The 21,953-nt window shown below is 45.1% G+C and overlaps 1 long non-coding RNA gene across 1 annotated transcript; it reads right to left on the bottom strand.

Annotated features, from left to right (window-relative positions):
- Nucleotides 1–501: 501 nt before the first annotated feature.
- On the bottom strand, nucleotides 502–21,596 carry LOC102468717 (uncharacterized). Its single transcript, XR_334755.1, has 3 exons — nucleotides 21,532–21,596; nucleotides 987–1,068; nucleotides 502–561 (listed from the first exon to the last, which is right to left on the bottom strand). It is a non-coding gene; the product is annotated as an uncharacterized LOC102468717 (long non-coding RNA).
- Between the last annotated feature and the right edge of the window lie 357 nt (nucleotides 21,597–21,953).

Raw genomic sequence — 21,953 nt, 5'->3', positions numbered from 1 at the left:
AAAATGTCATCAGTACCGTTTTTGTGTAGCTCAGCCAGAAGGCAGGAAGAGTAACATCAGCAAGGAGGGTCTTGTAGCTGGAGACCATTTGCAAAGCGGTGTTAATTGAACAACTATTTAATTTCAATATATTTTTTTGTTTAGAGAGAGTTTTGTTGTTTTGTTTCTGTTTTAGTTTTTTTGTTATACGGCATGTGTGCTCACGAGAGACAGAGAGACAGAAAGCAATAAATCACCCCCTCGGCAGGGATGGCCACACCACAATCCCTTCTCTTCCATTCCATTCTTGGGATTTGGGGCATGCATGTACATACACCCTGTGTGAATTTAAGCCGCCCGGGATAGGACTTGAACCCCAGTCGACTATATGGGAGTCCAGTGATGTTACCATTATGCCATCTGCTGGTTCTTGAAAAACTACTTTATGGAATGGGGTACAGAAAACTGACATCTCACCAGTTGAGATAACATCTTCTGGTTGATGTTTGATAAGAGACTGTCCTGTCTCCTTGCTGTCCTGTGATGCTGCCAGTAGAACCATGTCTCGATCCTAGGAAGTACCTTCAAATACAGGTATCCAAGTAATTGTCAAAGAGAGGCTTGTGAAGTGGGGAATAACTGGTTTGATGGAGTTACGTGGGGATGGGGCATCAAGACAAGTGTATTCTTCAGTGGGTATGTGAGTTTCTAGAAATAGAGCTGAGGGCAGGTTTTGAAGTAATTTTAAGTTACTTCAGTGAAAGGTCAGGACCTGGGAGGAGAGTAGGAATGGGAGAGGGCTTGGGTCAAGAGGGATTACCCTACAGTGTATCTTCCTAAACACAGAAAAAACTGACAGTTGCTCCAGGGTGAAAGCAAGAACAATCTGGGAACTGCTAGAGCTGGGTTCTGGTCCTGTAGCTGCCTCTCAGAGCTTCTGTTTCTGGTCCCATCAAATGAGGGTGTATGGCTATTAGTATTTTCCAAACCTCAATTTATTCACATACCATTTTTGTGAATTTTGTCCAGTCTTCAAGTGTTATTCTTTCGATTGGCTTACTTTTAAAATTTGACCTCACGTTGAACATACTGTTGACAAAACATAAATCTGATGTGAAAGTCATACTTGCAATAGTTTTCTTTTCAAGTTCCCCCCCCCCATAGGGTACATATGTTTGTCAGAGAGACAGAGACAATAGGAGGAAAGTGAGAAATCATCCCCAGGGGAGATGGCCATGCCATAGTCCTTTCTTCTCCATTCTTCTCCTGGGATTTTGGGCATATATGCATGTGTGTCCAGCATGATTTTTAAGCTGCCAGGACTCAAACCATGCTTGGCCATGTGAGAGTACAGTACAATGCCTTAACCACCACACCGTCTGCCGGACCCACTAGTATATTTTGAAATGAACTTAATTATTAATTTTTATTAAGGCACATCTGTGTACTGCCTAAAATGACCCCATGTATTACTGTTTGGGGAACTCTGGGCTAAGTGACTGTAGGCACTCCTCCTCTCTATGCTGCTGCGATGTATTAAACAGGGAATATCTTCCTTTGCCTTTCTAAATTGGGGACAGATTTGTAGAAGCTCTCAATTCCTACTGGGAAAGAGAAACAGATCTGCATGTTTTATGGATGCTGAAGCCAGATTCTGAAGCCAGATTTTGAGAGGAATGACAAAGTCTTTGCTAATTGCAGCCAATTACTCTATCGGGTGGTCCTGGTAAGGAAAATGACTTTAAGCCTAGCCTTGCCTTGAAAAGAATTATCATACTGGTAAATAATTTTGACTCAAGGAATTTTTAATGTTAAAATTGGCTATAAGTACTTAGAGAATTAAAAAAAAAAACCAAAAACCCTAAACCAATGCTTCCGTTAGAGCTTAATAAGGCAATTTTGTAACTAATAACTCACTAGTCACACCTGTAATTTTGGATATGAAGAAGAAACATTAACTATATGTTCTTTTTTTTTTTTTTTAATAAGTGGAATTCTTTTATTTCCCTAGAGCCTGAGAACAACAACTAGAAGGTGCCTTAAGTTATCCAAGAGACCGCTCTTTCTATCTATCCCTGAGTAGAAAAAAATCCCAAATATCCAACCAAGTAGTATGCATTATCTCCAGCTGCACTTTCTCAGTTCCTCTGCATTTCTTCCTAGCCATACAAGAATGGTTGATTTCTTCACTTGTTTCTATGACTCAATGTCATCATCTGTAAAATGAATATGAAGCTAAATGGCATGTGGACTGTTGTGCTTAAGTGGTGTGTGTGTGTGTGTGTGTGTGTGTACACAGCCACTTCTCACTTAACGACTGATTGAACGACTTCTCAGACGTCCACCAGCTCTGCGACATGGGAAATCCTCCTTGCTCAGTCTGTGAGTCTCAGGAATCCCCTTTCTCGGTCTTTGTGTCATTCCTGCAGTCCATTAGTATTCACTACATGAAGTGTTCACAATCACACAAGATTACATATTTCATTTATAAATTTGTACTTTATTGTGTACCCATCGCACCATTCAGAATAAATAAAAATGATTATGCTGGATTTATATTATTGCATTGCGGTGTGTCTTGTTGCTTTGTGGTGCTTATCTAGTGTATGCTTTTAGTATGGCTAGAATTACATTATTCTAGGGTGGTGTCACGTGAAATGTATTGAAAAATATATATCCTATAGTACCATGACACCCCACAAGACATCTGCCTTTTAGATCCTTGCTTATCAACCAATTCCCTTAAGGACCTCGTAAGCATGTAACTCAGTCATAAGTGAGGAGTGCCTGCATCATGTGCTGCAAAATGACATTATGGATGTTCCTTGAGATTACAGTTAGGCCATATAACCTAGAGTGTAGGAGGGTTTACCATCCAGGTTGCTTAAATACACTCTGTGATGTTTGCACAATGACAAAATCGCCCAAGGACACATTTCTCAGAATGTACCCCTGTTGTTAAGTAAAGCATGACTACATATAGGTACTCTGTAAGCTCTGCTACATCTCCTTTATAAAAAATAATCAGTCAGTTTCTCCCATGAACATGAGAGAGAGACAGAGAGCCAGAATCCTCGACAGAGTCCCAATGCCTCCATCCACCCGCAGCCTTGAGCCAACTGCGAACATGGGTACACATGTGTCCAGCACACTTAGGGTGAGCTCTAGACTTGCACTGGAAACCTTCCCATGGGGGATTGCATTTGAATGCTGTGCCATTGTCTAGCCCGATGCTATATTTTTAAGCAAAAGTTCTAAACTACTGGAAATAATTCAATCCATTTATGATCTCATTTATTCTTATTCATCATGTACTTATTAAACACGATCATTCCATCACTCAGTCCATGCGTCTCTCCATTGGCCTACATTTTCAGCAAATATTTATCAAGTATCACTTATGTGTTGGATGCTGACAGAGATAAAAAAGATGTAAGAGAACTTGCACCACACAGCCAGCCAAGTGGGATCCAGCCGTCTTAACCACCATGCCAACAGCGGGCCCGTGTTCTCTACTTTTAAAAGCTCTTCCTATCTCAGGTTGACCCTTTGCTGTAATATGAAATGGAAATATCTTTTCCTTGTTAAAAAAGAAAATAAGATATTTGAGAATTTCTGCCCTCTGGGACCTAATAATCTTTTTTATCAGAAAGACTTTGACAATTGAGTTAGCTAACAATTTTGTGTAGCAGGAGCTAATGACACTATGAATGGTACAGAGCATAAACACTGTAACACGCAACTGTGCCAAGAATTCAGGGAAGAGACTGTATAGACTGGTGAATTAAAAATCATTTCAGCAAGGGGGAGACTTGCAGGATATTAGCGGATGAATTGCATTGAGATCGTCAGAAAAGATGGTAAGAACTGGGTATGTTAGACAGAATATCAGCTTTGCCATTCACTTGCTGTGGGACTTCTAGAAAATCTCAGCCTCTCTGATTCTCACTGTTTTCTTCTCTCAAATGGGATTAAGAATGGTTACTCCAAAATGTTATGGTTCATCAAAAACCTAGACTGGGGGGGAGAAGACCATGAGTGATTTTAGAACAAAGGCAAGGGAAAAGACAGAGTGACCTTCAAATGACCTTTTCAGATATGCCCAGGGTGACTTATCTGTTCTGCATCAGAAAGCATGGATTATGTTTGAACTGAGGTCCACAGCCTGGATATCTGATCTGAATTCCCTTTCCCTGAACTGGAAGAAACACAGTCTCACTATCTTGCCAACAACTGCCTGTGGCAAATTCAGTATCCCTCTTGATGCAGCAGTTGGAAGAAATTTTTCCATGAAAACAAAAGTTTTTGCTTAATTATTCAGCACACTCATGCGTTTAAAAATACTGTCCACTCTCTAACTAGCTGTCTTTTTAACAAAGCTTCTTGGCTTCCAAGGAACTCAGCCCCCATTGTCTAAGGCTTCTTTATAAAGAACTCTGGGCCAGGCATAATCCCAGCTGTCCCTGGGTTTAGATAGAAGCTTCCCCAGGCAGAATGAAGTATCTGAACTGCCTTTCTGTGGAGATACGAGGAAGGCGAATCTGAGCTCCCTAGGGGCTGGTGGAGCCAGTGTGTGGATGGGGGTTAGAGAATGAGATTGGGTCATTTCCTAGTGTGGGTATGAATTTTGAGGGATCAAAAAGTTGTTCTTCACACTGTCTTTTGATTTGATTTTATTTATCTATTCATCTAACATGCATGTATCTAGCCTTCTGTACACCATATGCAAAGTCTTCAAAAAAGATCGTGGGAAATGTGTATTATGAAAAAAAAACCCTATATGTGGAGTCTGAATATTTTTTGCACCAAATTTATACTTTAATTTCATTTTTCCACAAATTATTTAAGTCCTCTCATATATTAATTTCTTACTCTGTAACACCCATTGTTCTAAATCCTGAGACCTTCATATATAGAAAATAATCAGTGTAGGATAACTTTCAGGGGAGTTTTTCTAATGGATGGCCTAGAGGAGATCTTGCCATTTTTACTTTGTTCACCTTTATGATCTGATTTCCTGACTTTTTATTGTTGAATGACACATGCGCTCACTAGAGAGAGAGAGAGAGAGAGACAAGAGAGAGAGAGATGGCTCCTCCCCAGTGGGGTATGGTCACACAGCAATCCGTTTTCCTCTCTATTCCTTCATCCTATCAGGATTTTGGGCTGTTTTTCAAGCCACCAAAGCTGGGATTTGAACTGTGGTTAGCCAACTTGGGATCCAATGCCCTAGACACAGGGCTTAATCGCCATGCTTTGGAGCTGACCCTATCTGATTTCTCTAAACCTTTCTGGAAGCATGGCATTTGAGGAAGTTGGCTTAACTGATGAAGGTTATCTTACTCAAGGTGGGATCAGTTCCCAGAGGGTGGAACTGTGTTTGTACTAGTGACTTCATGCCTGGTTTAGCCCAATACTAGATCAGAGGAATCCCAACAACTGAAGAATTTGGATAACGAAAATAGTGTTTGTCAAAACGGCAACTCACTTCAATGCCAGAGTTGCAGCATTTAATGCAGTCTCCAGACTAAATGTGTCCTCTTAATATTCTTGCCTGCTTCCCCAGCCTACTTGCTGAGGGTGCCAGGAACAGCAACATCAAAAGAAAGAGAAAGTGCCTGAAGTTGGAATCGTGAGTCATTCTAGAGTGAAGCAGAGAGCTGGGGAGGGACTGTCATTTGGTCCGTGATCCTGCCAGAGGGTCCTTCTGCCATCACTCACCCTTTCTGGGGAGCTGCCTGCCTTTTTTTTTTTTTTTTTTTTTTTCAGGAATGGAGGTATGAGTTGGGTGGTGCTGATGGTACCAGCTTGAGGAATAAATTTATAAATATGCAGTCATCTCTATCTCTGGGCCACAGAAGGTAGTCGAAGCTTACCCATCATTTGATTTCCATAACTAAAATGAAAGATAATGTGAGGAAAGTAGCATTAAGAAAGAGTTTGGGAGGCCAGCAGGTGGCACAGTGGTTGAAGTGCTGGACTCACGTGGACAACCATGGTTCATGTCCCAGACCTGGTGGCTTGAAACTCATGACAGGCACATGTGTGCATATACCCAAAATCCCAAGAAGAAAATGGAAGAAAAGGGACTGGGATGTGGTCATCCACCCAGGGGGTATTTCTCACTTTCTCTGTCTCTTTGGCAAATACATGTACCCTACAATGCTCTGCAAGACTGACTCACATGGAAAGGTTCTGGGTTCATATCCAGAGACTTCCTTGAGTATGCAGGCATGTGCCTGCCCATGATCCGGGGCTGTCTGAAGCTGGGGGTGGATCGCAGCCTCAAGATCCTATTGAGCGTGCTTGTCTCTCTCTGTCTCTCTGAAAAATGTAAAAAATTTTTTAAATATAAGGAAGAGTTTGAACAGATATCTGGTAGAACTTCCTGACTACTAAGGTGCCAAAAGAGACTGAGGAATTACTGAATTAGCAGTGACCTTCCTTTTTTTCCATTCAATTGGGATAGAAATACCTGTCCTGAAGGCAGCTGTAGTGATGGGATTTAGAGATAAGTTTAAGGTACATGAGGACACCAGGCACAGCGAGGGGCATGTAAAGTGCACTTAATACTTGTTGCTTGAATTTGAACCTTAGAGAGGGGAGGAAGAAGGCAGCCTGTAAGTCGAACCAGGAAAACATCTAAGACTATTTCAGCCAATAGCTTGCTGCCTTTCCCTGACGGACAGTCTATCTTACAAATGGCTCTTTTGATATTGACTGTAAAAACAAAGTGATTATCCTGAGCCCCTTTTGGAGGCATAAAAGATAAAGTGCAAAGATATCTCTGCCTTTCTCAGATTCCGTAATTTGCCCAGGTCCAGAGCTTGGACATCAGCTACAACTTCGGAGCAGGTGGGAAAAAATGAAAGCCCAGTGTTTTGTGTCTTAACTCTATTTTGCTAAGCTTATTCTTTCCAATTCCCTACTCTTTTCTTACATCAAAATTTAAGAGGACAGGGATTCTCCATCCCCACTAAGGACAAAATAGTGGAGAATAGGACACATGACAGCACTGAGGATTTAAAATAGACATTAGCAAGGACTCTGAGATAGAGAAGAAGGGATTAAAATTGGAATGAACCACCAGGGCTAGCCTGAGCGTCTTTCTCAGACATCTTCAGGACTGGGAGAGGCTACCAACTACTGTCTATCTAACTCAAGTGCCTCAGGAGATCACCTGGTAAACTTTCTTCCAGATCCAAGGTTTGCAGAGACAAAGCTGGGAAACAATCGTCACGCTTAACTTAAGCTGCTGAGTGCAGTCAGGGTCAGAGGCAGTTCCTTAAAAGGGTATGTTTCATCTCTGCTGCCATTTGGTAAAAGGAGGTACTGGGCTGGGAGAATCATTCGACAAGAGGGGTCAGAAAAATGGCCCTTGTGGGCCCTGGTGGCCAGAAAGCCTCCCAGTGAAGATGAATAGAAGTGAAGACAGATCAAAGGGGAAGAGGTCACTCCATTAGGAAATTGACAAGGCCAGCTGTCTTGTGGAGTGTCTGGAGGTAGGGGTGCTGCTGTGATGGCCTCAGTCATGTCTCCAGGGGGTGTGGGGAGGAGGCAGGTTGTGAGGGTGTATATGCAGGGAGCCAAAGGATGGGAATACCAGGGTGGAAGAAAGAGACTCCAGCAAGAGTGAGGAAGGGGAGGCTCTAGCCCAGGCCTGATTTCTGTCTGTAGTGTGGATATTGCTAGCTTTGGGCAGGTACACCTTATGCTGCAATTGTGCCAAATGGAGTTGAGCGGTTGACTTAAAACACACACACACACACACACACACACATCACAACCCACTTACTCATTTGCATGTGGCTTTTGCATTTCATTTGCATACTATTCACTTAATGTCAGATGCACACAACTTCCCAGCTCCTGCTTCTTTCCCTCCCACCAAGTCTGTTTCTTCCTTTCTCAACACCTCTCCCTCTACCCCATGTCCAAACACGTGTATATATATATATCCCCCCCGCCTTTTTCTCCCCAGTGTGTGCTCTTCTTCCTCCAAAGTAGCACCAAAAGCCCAGGCTCTTGCCTTGGGTAGATCTCCACTCCTATTTCATCTCCTCCACTTATCTGTCTTTGAGCTTCAACCAATCTGTTATCCCTCATATGCTCATCTGCAAAATGGGAAGAATGATACCTATGTCTCAGAATTGTTGCAAACAATGAAGTCAACCAAAGCACGTGGGCTGTAAGGCAGACACTTTGTAAAATCTGCCAGTTCTGAGCCTGCTCTCATCATGCCTTGGAACTGACTAATAAGCTAGCTGATTCTTCAGACTGTCATCCTTCCAGATCCCATGTCCAAGCTGGGTGTAGAACCAAAGGGGAGGAGGTGCATTGTGAGCACCAGTGTTCCTTTCTGGTCTTTTCCAGCATTCAGCAGAGGTTGTTCCCATTCATCTTCCCCAGCATCCAAAGCCTGAAGATGCCCTGCTCCTAATCCTCAGGCGAGTCTACTTCCTCTGGCGCCTCTTCCCTAGGCCTCACATCAGCTTGATCCCCAAAGCCTGGGGCACATCACCAAATCCCTGGCTTGCCGGTGTCTCTGATTAGGCGACCTGTCCCAGCCTGCTGAAAATGCCTGGGTCAGCTTCCGAGAACCCCTCACTTTTTTATCTGAGCAGTGTCCTGGCTTCTCTCCAGGCTTTAACTTCAGAGTTTATACTTTGGGAGATTCATAACCAAAAGAAAGCTGTTAGATCTCCACCCTGCATTCTGCAATGTCACTTCTGTGACATTCTCCTCCCATCTCCTCATCATTTTCGGTTCAGCCATTTTTGTTTTCTCTTTTCCTCTGGCGCCAAGGTGAAGGTTGTGCTGTCAAGTAGTAAGAGTAACACCCAAGTACTGTGTACTATGTGCCACACACGGTTCTAAGGCCTGTCGGTATATGTATTATCTCACTGAATCCTCATGATGAACCTATGTAACAAATATTATTAGCATCCTCATTTTACGGATGAGACAGAGAAGCTAAATAATGTGTCCAAGATTGTACCACTAGGAAAGTTAGAGGCAGCTTCCTGATCAAGGAAGTCAGCTCCAAACCCCATTCTCTTAACCACCAGTCCTAGTGGGTCATCGTAGGGGAGTTGTGTGCCAGATGAGAAGTAATTATTCTTAATGGTTGCCAAGTGTAGAATCAGAGCAGATGTGTTGTAGTGAATAGGAGTAGGTGAGACATCAGGGATAACTTCCTATTACACGATTAACTATAGGACTAGTACTAACATGTGTGTGGAGTTCCCAGGTACTGGATGGTGGTTCCCTTGGGTCTGCAAAAACATGTGTTCCTCTGTGTGGGGAGGAGGTGCTATCTGTAAGTGTGGAGTTGAGGGTGGGGAAAGGTTAAGGACTTCTCTATCCATCCATCCATCCATCCAATCATCCATCAATCATTTAATCGATCTTTGTGGAGTCCTCTGTAAAAGGTACTGAAATGAAAATTTATTGAGATTTTCTGCTGTATAAGGCCCTGTGCCCAGCACTAAGGAAAGATGGGCTGGGTCAACTTGCTGTTCTATTTCCAGGTTCAAGACCACAAAACCTCTCAGGGAAGATAGAGGGCAAATTTGACCGACTCTACTTTTTCCTCTGTTCCTACTGCCATGTGGTACAGACCTTAGTGCATGACTGATCAGGTCCCAGAGACCTTGCCATTGGGTTGAAACAGCCCCACAATTTCTGAACTCAGTCAAGACTTAATTCCAGACCTCTTCCCCAGATGGATTTGAGCAGAAGCATGTCCCTGATCAGCAAGTCTGTGAGGGCCTCTCTCCCTAAATCCCCTCTAAGGGCATTGAACATTTTAGGGTCAGTTTCTATGACCAGCCTACCATACATTTACGGCAGAGTCATTCGTCCACTTAGTTATATTGGTTCGCTTTTTCTTAGGATGGTTATTAATAGTCTCATATGTGACAAACCTTCTGTTGGAGCCCAAGGATATAGAGATCAAAGAGTTCTGTCTGTTCATGCTCTTGAGGGCCCACTGTCTAGTGGGGAGACAGCAAACTTCGGAACAGGTTGTATCATGTCCCCAGATCCATCCCGGCTTAGGAGAACAACCCAGAAAGTCTGTCTTTAGATCAAAGTCCCCCACTGATCTTGTATTTTTAATACGGCTACATTTGCTACCCATTGTACCAATTAATTAATTAATTGCTTTTTATTTTATATTCCAAGAGTTTGGGTGTTTTGAAGGCAAAATGCAAATGTATGCAAATCAGCACACAAATTTATGCAAAGACAACATAGAAATGTGTCCCTAGATTTTCTGGGAAAAAAATCTGGAGGCCTCAGCCAGTCCCTCAGCAGGCTGCCTGTCCCCAGGCCTGTCCTGTCTTCCCTTTTGTTTGGGTTCTTAATCTGCACTGGGCTCCCCGCCTGGCCACTCTGAGGTCAGTAATGCAGGTGGGCAGGCAGCAGCTTGGTCATGCATTATCCCCAAATCTCTCAGCTTCCTGAGCCACCAGAAAACTCCCTTACTCCCTGTAATCAGCTTTCATTTGAAACAATCAAGAGATTTCCTACCACTTTTTCTACGACCAGGTCTTGTAAAACACCCAGATGCTGAGTTTTAGGTTCAGAGCTTGACTTGGCAAGAGACTTAATGGAGGAGGCTGGCAGTGTCTGCTTGTGGTTATTGAAAAAAAATAAATCCTAGCCATTTTATTGACCATCTTCTGTGTGCAGAACCTTGGTTCCCTGGGGAGCTGGAAGACGATGGTGAGGGCTGGGGAGAGCGAGGGTTAGGAGGATTGCAGAACTCCTGGTTTTGTGAAGTACAGCTACCCGGAAGGTGTCACAGTGATAAACAGCCTGTCTCTTGCTCTGGACAGGAAACCTCATGGAAGTTGCTTTGTAGGAGGATGGGTTGTGAGGGTAGAGGCTGTCAGAGACAGCATAACAGGGGGATCACCCTTGTCAACTTGCCAAGTGTCATCAGGTAGTCTGTGTCTCTGCAGAACCAGAGAGCGAGGGGGGGTTGCTGGACAAGCGGCCACGGGGCTCAGTCAGGAGGCAAGGACAGTGGGAGGATGGGTCGGCTCGAGGAATGATCTGGCTACCTGCTCTTATAACTACCTCTCACATGTGAGTCCACGTGCCTCTAACTTGCCAAGTATGGCCAGACCTTCGTGAAAATATGTGAGCTGAAGACTGCCTGAGGGATTTGATTTAGACTGGATGTGAAGAACTTCCGGAGGGTGGGTGTTGTGAGATACTAGAGCAGGTGACTAAGAGAGGATGTAAATTATCTTTTCCTTGGAGAGTCTTTGAAACAAATTTGAAACCCATTTGTTGTGTGGGAGAGGAGGCACAGTTCTGTCTGGAGGCAGGAGGATGGACCAAATGACTTCTGGGAGTCCAAGGAGATGGAGGATGGATCTACCCAAGTACACATACGTGCAGCATCAGCTTGCCTGCTCATGTGTAGCCATGTCCAAAGGTACCATTTAGTCTTTCTCACACTCTTTTCCCCTCTTTCTGAAGAGAGTCTCAACTGACCAGTGGGCAGGCTCTCCCCTCCAATATGGAATAGAGCTCTGATTTATCTAGTGGCTTCTGTGTGTGGATACAGAGCTTCTCCCCATCTCTTAGGGAGCTCCCCTCCAGGCCAGCAGCACTGGGCAGCCTCGTTGCCATTCCAGCCAGAGCCTGGAGCTCAGCCCTCTGGAGGGGCACAGGGCAGCGTTCTGGCAAGCAAGCATGTCAGAGCGGCTCTGGCGTTTCCCTAGAACAATTCAAATTGCTTTTTTTACACCTCACTGCACTATGCCAACCCTGATTCACATTATTTGTGCACTCGCTAAGTGTACATTATCTGATCCGTCACCCTGTAAAACGCTGCAAGAGGAATCCGTGGCTCCTGTCTGCTGCTGACTGTGGGTCAGGCACAGAAGTCTCTGTACAAATATTTTTGCAAAATGGGGAGGAAGGAATAAACCCAATGCCACCAACAACCATAGCCCACTGTGGCTGTGGACTTGAGAGAAAGTCCACACTTCCGCCCCAGGAACTCAGACTCCTGAAAAGGAAGCCCTAGCTCTTCCTCCCATGGCCTTCTGTCTGTGTCATGTTATTTAACAGGGAGAGACAAGCGGGAGGGGAAATAAGACTTTGAACCCAGCTATGCAGATTTTCTCTGATTGATGCCAAGGGTCTGGAGAGAGCTAGAGGCAAGAAGGAGAGGGGTGGTGGGTGCAGAGAGGAAGAAGGAGAGGGGTGGCGGGTGCAGAGAGGGAGCAGGAGGGACGATGTGAACGCCTCATTCTCTAGGGCTGACTAGAGCTTCTTGTGCAGTTTAGCCCACAACACTCTGAAAACTGTTCAGAGACCCTGGATTCCTTCTATTCTGGGTCAGCTGGAAGCTCTGCTAACTGGCAACTCCCCATACCAACCCCTAGAAATAGCTTATCTGCAGGAAGCCCAAGTATTCTAAAGTTACTGGGAAATTGATGGTTTTTGCTTTTGACCAGACAACATTCTACTTCTGCTTCTCTCTCCTATAAATTTCAGGTTTTTTGTTTTTGGTTTTTCCAATGCCACCAACAACCATAGCCCACTGTGGCTGTGGACTTGAGAGAAAGTCCACACTTCCGCCCCAGGAACTCAGACTCCTGAAAAGGAAGCCCTAGCTCTTCCTCCCATGGCCTTCTGTCTGTGTCATGTTATTTAACAGGGAGAGACAAGCGGGAGGGGAAACAAGACTTTGAACCCAGCTATGCAGATTTTCTCTGACTGATGCCAAGGGTCTGGAGAGAGCTAGAGGCAAGAAGGAGAGGGGTGGTGGGTGCAGAGAGGAAGAAGGAGAGGGGTGGCGGGTGCAGAGAGGGAGCAGGAGGGACGATGTGAACGCCTCATTCTCTAGGGCTGACTAGAGCTTCTTGTGCAGTTTAGCCCACAACACTCTGAAAACTGTTCAGAGACCCTGGATTCCTTCTATTCTGGGTCAGCTGGAAGCTCTGCTAACTGGCAACTCCCCATACCAACCCCTAGAAATAGCTTATCTGCAGGAAGCCCAAGTATTCTAAAGTTACTGGGAAATTGATGGTTTTTGCTTTTGACCAGACAACATTCTACTTCTGCTTCTCTCTCCTATAAATTTCAGGTTTTTTGTTTTTGTTTTTGTTTTTTTTTTTCTCAGAGATCCCACTCTATCTTAAATGCTCATTGGAATTTTGGCAACTCATTCCATTGAAGATCAGGGTCTTATTTCTAAATACGAACAGTCTTATTTCTGTAGGTTGGATGAAAGCCCCTGCCCAAATTTGAAAGTAGATTCTTCTCCTTGCCAGGAGAGCTTCAGTTTTAAGACAAATGACTTTCTCTGCAAGGGTCCAAGCTTCCTAAACATCTTTGGTCTGGGTTTAATCCACTACGTGTGCACAGAAAACACACAGGGTACATGAGCTTATCCCAGGGCCTGCGGGATGGAGGAAGCAGAACAAGAAAAAGACCTGGTCCCTGCCCTGGGGTTGCTTATGATCTGGTTGGATTGACAAATAGCTCTCTCTCCCAGCTGTTCCTGATTTGGCTCCAGCCCCAGGGCTCCTGAAGGGCATTTTGCAGCAGTGAAGCCCAGGGGTCGCCCAGCTGAGAACCACATTTCCTTTCTTTTGGCAGGAGCTGGCAGCTTCCACATGGGAGCTCACATCTCAGTGAAAACAAGAAATCTGATGCCTCACTGACAACTCATTTTCTCAACCTTCGTTCTGGGGAAAGGCGACTTTGTGTTCCAGCTGCCATATTGTAGCTGCAACCCCTGATGCACCATCAATTAAAAACAGCAATAATTATGCATGGGAAAAAGCCACAGATAATAGGCTTCCATTAGATTAAGTAGTTATATGAATAAAAAAAAATAAAACCTATACTTCGGCTAATTAAACCCACTCACCATCTGATTAAGATGTGTTGGGGGACCATGGAAAAGTACCAACCACTAACTGTAAGTAATCCGGCACAGATGGGAATTAATGGTATATTCCCCGGCTTAGAGATAATGGATCTCCATAGAGGTTAATCAGAATCATTAATAAGCATTGACAGGATGGACAGTACTAAACAGCTGGTGTCTAATGTCGGGGTCAGGGCAGGCCATGCTCCCAGTCAAAAAAGGCTTCTCAGATCCACTTTACTGAGCTGAACTGCTGCGAAGGGACAGATGTGCTAACCTCTTGGGATGCCAGAAGAGCCGACGTTCTTCTGGAGTTCTAGATTTGCTGCCTGGGCTCTAGTGAGCTAAAGAGGAATTATGACCTAAGCAAAGAGATGGGCATTAGGCCCCCAGAGCTGGGCTTTGCAGGGATCTCTGTACCAAACCACAGCACATCCCGGGTAACTAGGAACTGCAGCACGCCCACTACCGAGAGGGGCACATTCCGTGGGCAGTGGCTTGGGTTATCATGAGAACCATGCCTCTAGTGGGCATCAGTGCCAGCGTGGGACCTGGTTGGCACAGCCCAGGACTGCTGTTTGGGGGTGAGAATCAAGGGTGAATCCCAGAAATACTGCCTGGGAGAAGCATCTGGAAGAAAGGTGAGCATGTCCCCTGCCTGGGGCCTAAAGTGGATTGGTGGGGCAGGAGCTGGCCGACCTGAGCTCTCTCAGACCGAGTGTGTCCAATGCCCATTTAGCAGCCACTCTCCCGCCGGCTCTGTCCTTCGGAGCAGCTGTGAGGAGGGCATGCGGGCCCTGCCTTCTAATTACCACTAATTAGATAAGTGCTGAGATGTCTTTCTCTCTCTCCCCCCACCAAAGGCAACCGAGAGACACACAGAGAGGTCAAAAAGAGACCTTTCCCAATAGAGAGAGACAGGTAAGGAGGACTGGTGAGAATCCCAAGCAGCTGCTGCCCAAGGGAAGTGGAGAGGGGATGAGGGCCAGGAGGCTTCTGGAAGTGTGCCAGCATCTAGGGAGCCCTGGGCGAGGAAATGGGAGGAGGGGTGAGGGGCCTGAGGTTTGGGGGCTCAAGTCTCTGTTCCTGCCTGGGTTCCTATCTCCTGCCCCTTGGAGCAGCTGGGCTGTCTTGCTCAGGAGGGAGTATGTAACCAGTCTTCTGAAGGCTGGCTCCTTCAAGGAGTCCTTGGCTCAGGTCCTTAAATGCCTGGATCTTCGATGTTTATGGTTTTGATTTTTCTTCCAGTCATCTGGGTGGGAGGGAGGGGCCCAGGCTTGCTCAGACTGGTGGAGTCAAGAGTGTTGTGTACTTCAACGGAGAGCTGGGGTTTCTTTTCCCTCAGGCCAGGGGTGGGGGCTGTGCCTGTCCTAGGAAGGCAGAGAAGCTCATGGATTTTAAGTTGGAGGGAAAAGATCGTTTCAAAAGATTTGTTTTTCTTTATTCATCTCCCTTTAAAATGTGTTGTCTTTGTCTTCCCCAAAGATTTATAAAGCTGGGAAGTGAAAAGGAAATGACCATTTCATTTTACGCGTGGAAAAACTGAGGCCGAGAGTGGGGGGGTGGGGGAGTGCCTATTCATTTTGACTTCAACGTCAAGACAGCATCCCACAGTGTCTGACATTCTAGGCAACTGACTACTAGTTGATAATGTTCCCGAAAATGTTGCTTTAGTTTTAAGTTATCGAGAAAAAAAAAATGTTTGTTTTTGAAAAAAATGTATTCAAATAGTACAGAAGAGCCTAAGTAAAAAGTAAAAGTCCCCAAGCCCATTCTTTCAACAGCAAAGTCCCAGGAGTTCTTTGAGAAAACTCCCATGTCTGTCCCAGCACGGGTGTTTATACACATTTTCCTCATTGCCACAAACTTAAAAAACAAAAAACTATTATGTGTTATTGTACCACACCTTTATTTATTTATTTTTTTTGTATTTTTATTATTCTTTGAAATTGCTTTAATTCTTTCTATTTTTTAAGCTATTATATTTTTTCTTTCCTTCTTCTTTCTTCTTTGGTGCCATTGGGTGTTTGCTCATTGAAGAAAGACAGAGAGAGGGAATATGAGACATCACCGCTTGGGGTGATGGCCACACCACAATTCCTTCTCCTCTTGGGATTTTGGACATGGAAAGCTTAAATAACTAGCTCGGGTCGCACCGCAAGAAATGAGAAGTACTGGGGTTCAAACCCGAGTTTGGATCCAGAGTCTTTGTTCTTCACTTCTACACGACATGACAGGACACTGTCACTAACTCTGGGCCAGGCACTGCTAGATGTTCTTTACATATGGCTAGCTCATTTAATGCTCACAATGGCCCTGTAGCAAGTACTGATAACAATGGACCCTGGGGCCCTTTATTAATGTCCCAAACTCAGAAATAAGGCATCTCTCAACAATGCTGGGAGACTTCCAGGCCACGTGTCAATCAGTAGCCCAAAAAACAACACCCAAGTAATCTTAGTTAATAATAATACCAATCGTAATGATAAAACACTAATGATGACAGCAATCATTGACTAACTGCTTACTATGTCCCAAGACCCTGCTAAAGACTTTACATACACTTCTTCTTTTTTTTTTTTAAAGGGAGATTTTAGCTGTAGCGTAGGTGTACTCACTGGAGACACAGAGAGAGAAAGAGAGAGAAAGTGAGAAATCACTCCTCAGGAGAAGCGGCCATGCTGCAATCCCTTCTCTTCTATTCACCTCTTGGGACTTTGGGCACACATGCCCATGTGCCCAGCATGTTTCAAGTCGCCCGGTCCAGGACTCAAACTGTGGTTGACCATATAAGAGTCCAGCACCCTAACCACTAGGCCACATGCTGACCCCTACAGACACTTCCTTATTGCATCTTTTTTTTTTTAAGTGTATTTATTTCATTCATGAGTGAAAAACATAGGAAGAGAGAGAAAGAGAGAATCCCCAACAGGGTCTTGATGGTATGACATCCTCACCTTTCACCCATTTTTGTATCATGGGCATGATCGTATTTTGTAACTGCACCACCATCTGGCCCCTATTTCATCTTTATAAGCATGTGACGGAAAGACTGGCATCCTCATGTTACAAACGTAGGACCCAAGGCTCAGCGAGTTTATCTATCATTGACAAAGTCACACGGCTGTTAAATGGAAACGCCAAGATCAGATCCAGGTCCATCTCATCCCAAAGCCTGACATTGCTTCTGCCCAGCCTCCCTCTTGTTTCCCAGGCTGGTTGGGACATCAGTATCTTCTTTCTTTTCCACACCAAGGCTTGGGACAGCCTCAGCTCTGCTTAGGGAGTAGTAGTCAGTCTATGGCATGTCAGAAGAATAATTATTCCTGTCAAGGATTCATTCTGCCCCCAACTCTCCTGGAATAGCTGCCCCCCAGGCTATTTGTGTTTATAGGGTGGCTCAGAGAGAGATGTGGCTAGGGTCTGAGGATCTGGCTCCCTCCTTGAATGCTTACAGTATTTGAGATACATCTCTTGACACTTTGAGCTTGTCCTCTGTTACAATTAGTTGGGTCCTTGTCAGCTGCTCTACCAGGCTATAGGCACCACTGAAAACCCCAAAGTGCATGCAAATACTAGGTGCTCAATAAATTAGCCTTTCAGTATCACATCGACTCAAATGTTTAGAGTCAGGCTTTCCTGGAAGGAGCTCCATGTGTGAGCTTGTGAAACATTCTTCGTGATCAGCCTGCATTTAAGTTTCTATCCCTAAGTATCCTCCCTTCTCATGACCTGTGTTATGAGATGAGAGACTGACTTTGCACCATCCCTTTCTCCCTGGTCTTCCATGGGAGGCTCGCCTGGGTCCCACCAGCACCTTTGCTGTCCGCTGCAGGGTTACAGAGGATGTAGAGGAGGTAGTCCTGGAAAGAGGTCCTGTTCAGAACAGGGAAGCTGCGGTTGTCTTTGTTTCCCAGCATTCTCTGGAGCCAAAGGGTGTGAGGTGTACAAAGCAAGATAGCACAGCAATGCAAGGCCTGCAAGGTGACCAACCGCTGTATTTTTTTTTTTTTTTTTGGAGAGGTTTTCACTATAGGGTGCTTGCGCTTGCCAGACAGACAGAGAGAGACATAGAGACAGAAAGCGAGAAATCACCCCCCAGGGAGGATGGTCACGCTGCAATCCCTTCTCCTCCATTCTCCTCTCGGGATCTTGGGCATGCACACACACACGCCCAGTGTGAGTTTTAAGTCACCGGGTCCGGGACGCGAACTGCGGTTGACTACGTGGGAGTCCAGCGACATAGCCATTACACTAACTGCTGGTTTCCACCAACAGCTGTATTTTTGTGCAAGCCAAGGAACAAACACGTATGTATGAAACACTGTTCTGAGTCAAAGCCAGATGCCACTTTTTACTGGCTATACTGGAAGAAAAGGGGCTAGAATGGAAATTCCTCCCATTTGGGCATGTTCGGTGCTATGGGATGACTGGAGTCCTCCTGTTCCATAGTCGTGGGGAGGCACAGATTGCTGCACTGTGATACAGGGGAGTTCTCCCCTCTAGGGAGGCTTTCTGAACCTCCCAGGCCTAATTAGCAAGCCTTCCTCTCTGTCTTCGTTCAGCCTAGGCACACATCTGTCAGTGCACAGAATTGGAATATTGTCTTCTGGGCTCTGTCTCCCCAGCCAACAAGGGCCATACCCCACCCATCTTCCTGCTCCAGGTGCCCGGGATGTAAGACAGCCTCAGAGAATGCTGCTGGTGAACAAATGGCTTAGATTTGGGTTTAGGTCTAGGCTCTCTTTCTAACCAGTGTGACCTTGAGCATCTAAACTGACCTCTATCTTAGCCACTTTCGCCTTAAAGTCATCATTTCTACGTCAGAGTTGCCATGAGGAATTAATAAATATTCCAAGTGTAAATGTCAGCCGCTGTTTCTTTCCTGCATAATCTCTGTGGAGGAAAAGGGAGACATTGGCAGCATGGGGCAGATATTAGGTGAGTAAGACCTGCTGCCTTTTCCTGCCATGATCTCCACGTCCCCACCGGACTCTCTGAGTTTCAGCCAGCATGATGCAGGCCAAGTCTGGACACTCTGTTCCAGATAGTTTTCCACCTAGTCCACTGAGTGTCCTTCTGGTCTCATTTGCCCACCCTCAGAACTTCCTCTCTCCATAAAAAGTAAGATGATCCAAAGAACAAAAGTGCAAATCATAGCTCCTGAAGACTTGAACAAAGGTAGAACATAGTTTTTCAATTTTTTAAGAAAGTTTGTTTCTTCCCTGAAAGAGAGAAATCCTCCGCTCCCCCGCCCCTGCCCACTACCACCAACAGAATCTTCACGTCGTGATCCACCCCAGCTACAGCAGGCACAGGGAGGCCTCAGGCTGTGAACCTGGGACCTTCCTGTGTCAGTTCAGCATTGCAAAGCTTTATGATACTCTGTAACATCTTCTGGCTCTCAATTTAAAAAAAAAATGTGTAATAATACACATATCATAGAATTTATTTACCATCTTAACCATTTTTAAATTTTTTGAGAGGTTTTTGCTATAGGGCATGTTCACTCACTGGAGAGACAGAGAGATAGAAAGTGAGAACTCACCCCCCAGTGGGGTGACCAGACCACAATTCCTTCTCCTCCGTTTTCCTCTTAGGGTTGTGGGCACACATGAACACATGCCTGGTGTGAGTTTCAAGCCACTGTGGTCAAACCGTGGTCAACCACGTGGGCGTCCAGCACACCTTAACCACTACACCACCTACTGGCCCCCATCTTAACCATTTTTATGTACACAGTTTAGTGGTATTAAGTACATTTCTATTGTGCAACCATCACCACCATCCAATTTCAGAACTCTTTTCATCTTATGAAACAGAAACTCTATGCCCATTAAATACTAACTTTGGAGACCAGCAGGTAATGTGGTGGTTAAGGTGCTGGAGCCCCACATGGTCAACTGTGGTTCAAGTCCTAGACCTGGTGGCTTGAAAATCACTCTGGGTTCGTGTGTGTGCATGCCCAAGATCCCTAGAGGAGAGTGGAGGAGAAGGAATCGTGGCATGGCCATCCCTCCTGGGGGGCGGGGGGTGTGTGATTTCTCACTTCCCCTCTCACTGTCTTCCTCTTTGTCTCACCAGTGAGTACATATACCTTATGATAAAAACAAAACAAAAACAAAACAAAACAAAGATAAACAAACAAACAAAAAATAAAAATAAAATGCTAACTCTCTATTCCCCCTTCCTCTAGTCCCTGGAAACCACCATTCTACTTTCTGTCTCTATGAATCTGACTACTTTAGATTCCTCACATAAGTGGAGTCATACAATATTTATCCTTTTGTGTCTGGCTTCTTTCACTTAGCATAATGTCCTTAAGGTTCATTCATGTTGTGCATATGTCAGAATTTCCTTCCTCTTTTTTTAAAATTATTTTTTTATTAACAGAGGGCATGTGCACTTGTGAATGGGAGAGAGAAAGAGAGAGAAAAAGAAAGAAAGCACTTCCTAATGAGCTGTGTTTTTCAAGACATCAGGGCTGGAAGTCAAACTTTAGTTGGCCATGTGGGATGTGGCTCCCTTAACCATTGTGCTGTGGGACCAGACCCTGGAATTTTCTTCTTTTAAGACTGAATAATACTCCATTGTGTGTATATATACACCTTTTTGCTTATCCATTCATATTCCTTTGTGTGTACCTACCACATTTTGCTATGCAAGGATGGCCATGTAGGTGAAGTCTTCAGCTCCATGTTGGTGCAGTGTCTTCTCTGCATACCCTGGCAGCTAGTTGCCTATCTGCTCCTGGGTTTATGTATTTAGTGAGCACACGTGGGGAATTTGCAGTGTACCAGGCTCTACGGCAAGCCTCACAGATGATGAGAGGAGTAAAACAGCATCCTTGCTCTCAGACCTAGTAGGGTGCTTGCTCTTTAATTAGGTGCTAGTGATAGCTATGTAGTGGAGGGGTGGTCCGTCTCTCTAGTGGGAAAGATGGGTGTATCAGGAAAGAGTTGGCAGAGGAGGTGATATCTGAGCTGTGTCTTGACAAGTGAGTAGGTGTCTGGCAGGCAAGCAAGCCTGGGAAGGGCATTGCAGGTAGGGATGCATAGATGGTGAGTCAGTGGGGGTCCTGCAGAGGCTGCAGTGACTGGGGTACAGTAGGAAGAAAGCACAGAGAGAGATGAGGCTGTGGAGCAGGGTTGGCCAGGATACTGGGGGGCTTGTTTGCTACCTCAAGGGGCTATAGTTTATTCTAAAGGAGCCAAGCCTAGAAAAGTCTCATTGGGGAAGTTTAAGGGAAGGAGCAGTTTCAACTATGCTAGGTGTTCTACTAGGGAGGGCATGCTATTTCAGGGGGGTGGATACTGGACAAAGTAATTTCTTAGGTTATTATACCTCCTGAACTTAGTGGCTCCCAATGAAGGATCTCTTGCTCAAGAAGAATGAACTGGGGCCCCACCTTGGTTCTAAGTGAGGAGACCTTAAAGGTACCAATTGTATCCTTAACACTGAGGTTGATGGTAGTGATGAGGCCTTGGATAACTACATACTTGAAAACCCACAAGCTCCAAAATGCCCACTTTGGGCCAAAGTGGAGAAGAAAGTCAGCTCTAGCTTTCAGTTAATGAGGAAGCAGGAAACCTACTGAATGTGAACATGGTCAACTTGAACAGCTGGGAGCAACCTGGGCTTCCTGAACTTACCTAAGAGAAGGGAAGAAGACCTGGAATTGGGTCAGAACACGAGATTCAGTTCCCATTTCACTCAGTCACCAGCTGTGTGATATGTGAGAAACTGACGGACTTCTCTGAACTTGTTTTCTCATCTGCAAAACAGGGATGACAAGGGCTGACACCATGGCCCATGGTTAAGGGAGCTGGACCCCACATGGCCAACTATGAAGTTTGAACCCTGGCCCTGGCAGGATGAAAAATATGCCTCTCTTGGGGTACTTTCTCCATCTCTTTCTGTCTCTCTCTGGTGAACATGGATGCCCTCTGGAAATTAAAAAAAAAAAAAAAAGAAAGAAAGAAAAATAAGGGAACCAGCAGGTGGCATAGTGGTTAAGGCGCTGAATTCTCACATGCCAGGTGCATGCACATGTGTGCCCAAAATCCTAGGAGGA

Source organism: Tupaia chinensis, unplaced genomic scaffold, assembly GCF_000334495.1.
Source record: "Tupaia chinensis unplaced genomic scaffold, TupChi_1.0 Scaffold000274_1, whole genome shotgun sequence".
Classification (NCBI taxonomy): domain Eukaryota; kingdom Metazoa; phylum Chordata; class Mammalia; order Scandentia; family Tupaiidae; genus Tupaia; species Tupaia belangeri.
The sequence above is the reverse complement of the archived record's forward strand: the minus strand, read 5'-3'. Positions and strand labels throughout refer to the sequence as shown.